The sequence below is a fragment of the Leucopleurus acutus genome, assembly GCF_964270905.1.
Source record: "Leucopleurus acutus genome assembly, chromosome: 18".
Classification (NCBI taxonomy): Eukaryota; Metazoa; Chordata; class Mammalia; order Artiodactyla; family Delphinidae; genus Leucopleurus; species Leucopleurus acutus.
The window spans coordinates 12,380,490-12,389,808 of record NC_139160.1 but is presented as its reverse complement, the minus strand read 5'-3'; positions in this window follow the sequence as shown (position 1 = coordinate 12,389,808).

Genomic DNA, 9,319 nt, shown 5'->3' with positions numbered 1-9,319 from the left:
ACTTAGATTTTTACTTAGATTCATCATAAGCAGTAATATCCATGAAATCATTGCTTTGCTATATACCAATTGCATTTCAATACAAAGTAAGTAATAAATAAATAATCTCTAAGGGTTTTCTTGGTATGTCCTGAACTTGGTTTCTTAGGGCTGCTGTAACAAATTGCCACAAGCTATTTCAAAATTGATAGGGAGGCAAAGCTTCCCATGTCTTTATTTTATTAAATTTCATGTACAAGTGGTCTAAAAATTTTTAATTGTCAAATTTGCTTCCATAGAAAGTCTTCAAAAGTAGGTCAGGCACCACTCAAGGTCCTGGGAGTTTGCAGGCACAGTTTAGAGACATAGTTCCAAGCTTCAAGCAAGCATGATCATCCCATCTTTCCCCCAACCCTTTTCTGTCTTATTCAGAGAGAGATGGATTGGTGAAAAAAAAAAAAGTGTGGAATTTAGAATCAGATAGAGAGTCATTACATTCTGATGCTGTCATTTATTATCTCTGTGACTTAAGCCAATCACTTAACTTCTCTAAGCCTCATTTTCCTTATCTATAAAATGGAAATAATAGTGTCTACATTATTAGGTTGTGAGAGTTAAACACACACACACACACAATTCCTAGCAATTGTCTTGCATATAATAAGTGCTTAAAAATATTAGCTCCATCTTTTCTTCCTTGCTGCCATCAAAGCAGCATTCAGAATTACTTTGTCTGTTCTCTAATTTCCTTCTAGGTTATCAGGAAACTTACATTCTGTTTCTAACACTCGCTGGACTCTCTGCTCCCTTTCCTTGATTCCTTCATCTCTGCCCCCCTTTTAATGATTCCTTCCCAAACTCCGTCCTCTCTCTCATGCCCCCATGTCTCTTTTTTCAAGCAGTTCCCACTTTCCATCTGCCACAATTTCAGAGATCTCTGCCCAGTGAAGGAACTGATAACTCGGAGGAGAGCGTGGGTCATAAAAATTCTTACTTCTTTTGCCTTTTCATGATGTTTCAATAGTCCTTCTTGTTTATTTGCTTGTTTAAATCATGGTCTTCCCAAAAGCATGGAGAAATTTGTGTTATCTAATGCTATGGGAAAATTCCTGGACCACAGTCTTATTAAATTCGTCAGACATTTTTGGCGCATCTGCTATATGCCAAGCAGTGCCCCAGGCACTAGGGAAATAAAAATAAAGAAAACAGAGTCTCTGCCCTAAAATGCTTACAGACCAACCAGGCAGACAGACCTATAAACACCTACTTTGAATATAAGTGTGCCTTGTGAGGCTTCAAAGAGTGCACAGGAAAGAATTCCCGGTGCTTTTTGGTCATGAGATTGTCTTGCACTGGCCAGTCAAGAGGCCCTCCTTGCCCACAGCCCCCTGCTGAGTGAAGAGCACTCTTCTGCTCCCCTGAGCAGAGCTCACTTACTCTGCTTCGTGTGCTGGGTGTCCAAATTTTTTCTTAGGTGCCCCTCATCTAGCCACTGTTTGAGACTTGGTGAGAGGCAGAGCTCATCTCCCACTGATGAAGCCTGAAAGGCCGTATACTCTTTCCTGCTCTCCCATCACCACCCAACCCCCATGCAGCTGGGGTGAGAGTATGTGACCTAGACTTGGCCAATCGAATATACCTTCCTTAGACCTGGAATTGGGACTGGGTCACACAAGGGAACTGAGATGAGGAGGGCTCTTTCTGGCAGTGATTGAAACAATGTCCAGTTTCCAGGGCCAGCAAGGGCAGGGGGACAAGCAGTGAGATCTGGTTTCCAGTGCCCAGGTGTCAGTTACAAGTTACAGCTCCTCCTGTTCAGTGATGGCAGTAATGTCTGCTCTCAGCTAATTTGGAGGTATGATTTGGCTGTGATTCAGGCTTCTCAGCCTCCCTTTGTTTCTGTTCATTTCCTGAGCCTCTCTCTGAAAATCCAGTAGCCTTTCAATAAATTTTTTTTCCCTTAAACCAGCCAAACTGATTCTTAGCAAATGAGAGTGCTTTGGCTGAGGCCTGGTACAGAGGCTCTACCTCAACAAGCACAATGCTAATAGACTGATCCGGGTAACTTCTCCTTCTAGGACATTCAAACTGGAAATATGTGAGTGGGTCAGTTAGAATCCAGAACAGAAGCTAAAAGCACACGCCCAGGGGCTATGTGTAGGCTGAAATTGTGAGTAAGCAGGAGTTATGAATAAGCAAAAGTTGTGATCTAGCAGATGTCAAAGCACATGCAGAGGAGACGAAGAGGTGGTTGCCTGACAGCTGCAAGGAAGCAGAAGCCAGAGGCATTAAGTCCCCATGATGGTGAGGGAATGGATGAACCCCTGCTCTCCAAGCTCTAGATTTTCCTTGAACTTGAACTATTTTCCATTTTCCAAACTGCATTTCCATTTCTGTGAAACTAATTAGCCATAGGTATTCTTGGGTTCCCTTGAAATTCCAGGTTCTCATTTCAATGTATATCCTTACAATAACTTGCCTATTATTTGAGGTAACCAGGATAAGACTATTCCATATGACCAAAGGGTCCCAAAGATTCTAGTGATGCTATGACCAGGACACAGGAAACAGCTGTCAAATAGTATATCTCAGAAGTCACTGACCTGCCTCTCCAAAGATGTCCTTTCTTTTCCTATCTTCCTTGAAGCCTCCCAGCAGCAGAACCCTTCCTCTGGGCTGGAAAATAATGATTTATAAGAAGTCCCTGTTTAAAATGTACTCTATTACCTGGAGGGAAAGAAGAGCCAGAGGTGTTTTTCTCTGCATTAGCCATTAGCACCTGAGCAGATTAAATGAGTTCATTCTTAAATTTGAACGCTTAGAGGTCTGATACTTAGGAGATGAGCTGGTTATAGGTCAGAAAAATCAGACACAAGGGAGGGGAGGGTGGGGAGTAGATAATAGAAAATGGCGGTGAGAGGTCCCAGGGACATTCTAAGGGACTGTCTAATGGAACATTACCACGAGGGAATGTCCTGGTGGGCAGCCAGTGTGAAGAGTGCTGGGGGAAGTGCGGCCAAAATGGCAGCAAACATTCTCACTTCACAGTCTGCCTTCTGCGGCCCTGGAGTACGACCTTGCATAATTTCTGTTACCCTTCAGCTCTTACAGGAGGTGGGGCTGGGCTAAGGTGGAGAGTAAGATGGTCATCTTGTCTGCCCGCTTTGAGATTCTGCTCAGAAATTACATTAGTCGTGCCTTGGGGTTACTTGCATTCATTGCCGCAGGCTTCACTTCATCTCCTGCGACATACAGTGCCCTCTCATGGCTTGTGCAAAAGGAAATATCTATGTGTCTCACCTAGTCAGTAAATGGTACACATTCTAGAAAAAAAAAAAGTGATTCTGTTAATAAGGCTTGACACAGAAAGGAATGAATTTACGCATGCTGCTGTGTTTGAAGGGAGAGAAAATGTAATGAAGCTGCTTTAATGAAAGCAGAAGTCTGAAGTTATCCCTACAGAGCTTTATTTATTTTCTCAAAGTCTAAAATGTACCTCAGGGTTTGGTGTTTTTCTTCTTCTGAGACTAGTGGGTAGAACTCTTCTCGGAATAGCAGTGAGTCACATCAGGGTGCAGGTAGGAGAAAAATATTAAAGCTAGGGACCCATCTTTTCTTTCTTAGATGCTGGGGGCTGCGTTTGCCCATCAGCTATGTTTGTGTGGCCAAGTGACTTACTGTGGGTTATAAATCAGGGATGAGCAATGTGAAAAGCAGATGGGGAGTTGAATGCATCCTCCACATCTCTGTCGTGTGACTGGCTGAAGTCCATGTGCAATTTTGAAAAGGATGTTTGAAAAGGATATTCATCATTTTAAATTGCTCCGTGGGAGCTTTGCAGTTCATAATGTGCCTCTTAGGTACTTCTCAGAGATGGGTTTGCCTTGACGCGGTTTGTAATTTCATAACAGCAAAAGGGCAACTTGGGCTGTTAGGAGAGAAAAGCTAATTTTGAAAGAATTAGCAAGAAATAGGGTTGGGAGGGAGGGTGAAGGGAGGGAGCTAAAGGGGTTTGAAATATTTGGGCTGTCTGTCACTGGGAATTCCCAGTGTCTGACAATAGCTTTGCTATCCGTGCCTCAGTCCAACACTCAAATATTGTTGGGAAAATCTACTTAGGCATGTGCCTTCAGGTGGTGAAAATATACTTGCTCTTGTGGAAAAACAGTTAAAAACCCAGAAGTATAATAGTTTAACAATACTAGAGTTGATCATCTGCAAGAAAATAGAAAATTGTTACTGAAATGGTTCTGAGCCAAACACATCTGCTCTATTCTTTGCCTTATTTTGTGGCTTTACTCGGAGGAATCCTCATCAGCAGTGGTGTGAGTGATGTGAGCAGTGACTGTGAGTGGTGTTGACTGTCAAGTGGAGAGTTGGTGTATGGGCACCACCTCCCCAGACATCCAGGTGAAAACAAATCAGCAATCAGCAGCCTGGGAAAATATGCATCGAGCAAATGTGCTCTAAAGTCAAAAAGAGAAGAAAACAGAATTGGATCTGATTTTTTCAGCACAATAAATATGAGCAGAGTATTATGTGTGCAGAATAGGAGAGCATGAGATTTCCACAAACCCTGCAGGGGAAGGGCAGTGAAGAGCACCAGACCCAATAGGGCTACTATTGCAGAGTGGGCTATAATTTTCATATGTTAAAAATGTCTTTTAGAAAACCCCCAGAAGGTATTGCTATACAAAGTACATGTTACAAAAATTGGGAAGAGTTGCTCCAAAACTATAAATATAGTAATTGTATTTTCACTACTTGCATTGATAGTCAAGGCAGATAGGCAGAGAAAGCTTTCCCTGAATAGTGCCTTGCAGTCTAAATTTCATAAATATGTTCCATTAGTCAACACATCTTTTTTGAGCGCCTCCTGTGTGCCAGGAACTTGTCCACAGTCATGAACAAGATAGACTTGAGCTGGAGTAGATGGTCATCATGAAGATGTCTGAGAAAACAGACCTTCCTGGACATGCTGTGGTCCTGGTGCTTCCCCCTGTGTCCCCCCATAACAGTGTGCAAACACTCCCATCTTGCCTTTCTCATTTTCTCTCCTTTTTTTCTTAAAACAGATTTTATTTCCCATTCTCCTGCTGTTTTTCTCTTGGTTTTCCTTTTCCTACTTCACCATGAACTTCCACTTAACCAATTCTCCAAACCAGTGGCCCTACAGCTTTTCACAATTGATCATCCACTCTTTTTTTTTTTTTCCCACAGAATGTGATTTATTTTTCCTCTATGTATATACCATATTTGGGGGAAGGAGGAGAAGGGAGCCCATATTTCCCTAAAAATAGGCAGTATACATTTCTTAAATTTCTTAATGTCCTCTTAGAGCCACATGATTTTTGAATTCTGGTACTTGAGTAAGTATGAACTAAATCTAATGACATCCTGTTTTTTAATTTATTACTATTCCTTTTTCTGTTCTTTTCTTTCCTTTTCAGTTATTGTCACTACCTCTTGTGATTGTTCATCATTCACTTTTGTCCTCACTTCTCTCCTTACCCCTCTGAAATTTCACGGGTCCTCACTTCAGTGAGCTTCAAACTCGGTTCCCATAAGGTACAGGAAGGCTTTCCAAGAGAGAACTTGTGCAAATGATAGTTTTAAGGAAAACTTCAACTTCATATTGATTATTTTTCTTAAATTGATCCCCCTGAGAACTCACAGGCATTTCTAATACCCCTACTCCTACTACACATGAGAAAGGCATATACCTCAATGATCCCAAATCTTAACTGTGGAAAATAATAATATAATCGATGGCCTATATTTGATATAATTTAATCTAGAAACAAGTAAATTCACCTATGGATGAAATAATTAGTTAGAAAAAAGTGTCCTCCTTTATTAAGAGAAGAACTTTCAATAAAATATTAGTTTTTATGTTTAATAGTTATTTATAAAATTTTAAAATAAATTTATGTTTTGGTAAAAAGCTTTAATATATGAAAAATTTTGTCAATTGTACATTAATAATAATTATAATAGTAATTGATTTGGAAGAAAATTTTTAACACTTAGAGCCTTATGCTCACAGAAAATGTAAACTTACATTAAAACTTCAGTTTATAGACAGTTGACCCTTGAACAATGGGAGGGTTAGGGGCACCCTCCCTCTGCACGGTCAAACATTTGAGTTTAACTTATAGTTGGCCCTCCTTATCCACTGTTTCTGCATATCTGCAGTTCCACATCCTGGGATTCTACCAACCCCAGAACCTGTAGTACTGTCATATTTACTATTGAAAAAATCTGTGTATAAGTGGACCTGAGCAGTTCAATCCCAAGTTGTTCAAGGGGTCAACTCTATATATTTGTTGCAGAGAAATGAAGGTGATAAATACAAAACTTGTGAGTACAAAAATACAATATAAAATTTAGTTGCCAGGGAGGATACATGGACTGGAAGTACAGGTTCACATAGAAAGGAAGATGTAAACTGTCAATTTAAAAAGCACTTTTATGTATTTTTAAATGGATGATGGTGGGAAACAAATTTATATGGTATTAAAATTCCTTGATTACTGCTATAGACTGAATGTTTGTGTACCCTCATAATTTTTAAATTGAAAACTAACCTTCAATGTAATGGCATTTGGAATATTAACCAACCACCCTCTGGCATTGATCAGTTACTCATCTGTGATGTTGGTTAGACAAGGATAAGAGGGAGAGAGGAGAAAGTTTCTGATCCCTAGAAAAAGCCATACCTTGAAATTTCATTGGGAAAAAATTAGTACAAACTGCACAAACAGAGTAAATCAAAGCACATCAGTGTAAGCAAACTTATTCTGTAAATGGCCAAATAGTACCTATTTTAAGCTTTTCAGGTTGTATGCTGTAGAGTTTTTGTGACAACTTCACCTCTGCTGTTGTAAGCAGCCATAGACCATATGTAAACAGATAGGCCTGGCTGTGTTCCAATAAATCTTTATTTATAAAAGCAGACAGTGGGCTGGATTTAGCCAAATCCTGGTATAATATATGATCCACGATCCACAAGAAGACTGATGCTCTATTGGGCAGTAGCTGAATCTTGAAGTTACCTAAAGGGAATATTTGCCTCACATTGTCAATATGCAGACGTTTGGCTTGATACTTTGACCTGTCACTGAAGGCTAAGATTCTCAAATCTTTTGGTGTCCTCAAAGCAGCTGGCCTCCCCCAGGTTTTCTGAGAGAGAGCAAGGAGAAAACCACAATGCCTTTATGAACTATTATAAGTCACACATTGTCACTTTTGTTACATTCTGTTTGCTAGAAATGAGTCATTAAGTCTGACCCTCAGAAAAGAAGAAATACCGAAGGCCAAAAAGCACATGAAAAGATACTCAACATCGCTAATTATTAGAGAAATGCAAATCAAAACTACAATGAGGTATAACCTCACATCAGTCAGAATGGCCATCATCAAAAAGTCTACAAATAATAAATGCTAGGGACAGTGAGGAGAAAAAGGAACCCTCTTACACTGTTGGTGGGAATGTAAATTGGTACAGCCAGTATGGAGAACACTATGGAGGTTCCTTAAAAAACTGAAAATTGAGCCACCATATGACCTAGCAGTCCCACTCCTGGGCATATATATGGAGAAAACCATAATTCAAAAAGATACCTGTGGGACTTCCTGGTGGTCCAGTGGTAAAGAATATGCTTTCCAATGCAAGGGATGAAGGTTCGATCCCTGGTCGGGGAACTAAGTTCCCACATGCCGTGGGGCAACTGAGCCCGTGTGCCACAACTACTGAGCCTGTGTGCTCTGGAGTCCGTGTGCCACAACTAAAGAGCCCATGTGCCACAACTAGAGAGAAGCCCACGCGCTGCAACGAAAGATCCTGCATGCCGCAACTAAGACCCAGCTCAGCCAAATAAGAAAAAAAAGATTCATGTACCGCCCCCCACCACCGCAATGTTTATTGCAGCACTACTTAGAGTAGCCAAGACATGGAAGCAACCTAAATGTTCATTGACAGAGGAATGGATAAAGAAGATGTGGTATATATATACAATGGAATATTACTTAGCCATAAAAAAGAATGAAGTGATGCCATTTGCAGCAACATGGATGTACCTAGAGATTATCATACTAAGTGAAGTAAGCCAGAGACATATTATCATGTGATATCACTTATATGTAGAATCTTAAAAAATGATACAAATGAAGTTACATACAAAAGAAAAATAGACCCACAGTCATAGAAAACAAACTTATGGTTATCAAAGGAGAAAGGGCAGGGGAGGGATAAATTAGGAGTTTGGGATTAACATATACACACTACTATATATGAAATAGATAACCAACAAGGACCTACTGCATAGCACAGATAACTATATTCAATATTTTGTAATAACCTATAAGGGAAAAGAATCTGAAAAAGAATATATATACATACATATATAACCAAATCTCTTTGTTGTACACCTGACACTAACACAACATTGCAAATCAACTGTATTTCAATAAAAAAGGTCTGACCCTCAGAATTCACCTGTTGAGGGGAGGATTGTCAGAGAATCTGTGGACATATTTTAAAGCTACTACCAAGTTGTTGTGATGTCTTGTTTTGGTTGATATGTTTTAAGAAATCCCACATATATACTTGGAAAATGGAGTCTTTTAATAACCTTCTCAGATAGTTTGTGGGTATTCTTAGATGTGACACCAGATGCTGGTTTCTGAAAAGTGAGTTGCATTATGGAATCTGAAACCATATCCATGAACTTTTCAAATTCTGTTACATTAAAATTTATTCGTTTATTTTGTACTTTAAATCGATATTTTACCCATATGTTTTGTAATATGATGCATTTTTTAACATGATGCATTGGTAATTTGGAATATTGATTCACTGAATTATGCAGCTCTTTCAAATGTTGGCATATTTCATTGTACAGTGTAAACTGTTATATTTGTTAATGTTACTAATCATCAGAAAAGTCTTTGAGCATTGGAAAGCTGCCAAGCTTACACTGACAGATACAATTTTTCTAAAATTCTAATTTTCACTGCAAAGCTTGAATTTTATCCTTGGAAACAAAACTGTCAGTTGTTTTCCTTGAAGTGATGGTCTCATTGGTTCATTGTTGAGAAACTGTCTGCCAAATACCCAAGTCTAAATAAACATGATTCTTTACCAATTCAAGTAAAAAATGGTGTTCTGTGAAAAAAGTGGCTAGTTTAGCTCACAACTCAAACAACCATCTAAGTGCTTCTTTTTGAGACAAACATCATACTTCGGTATATATTAGAGATACTTTTTGCATACTTCCCATTTCATCAGAGTATAAAAAATGATGTACATCCAAGGGCCTACATTTAATAAAGTTAATAA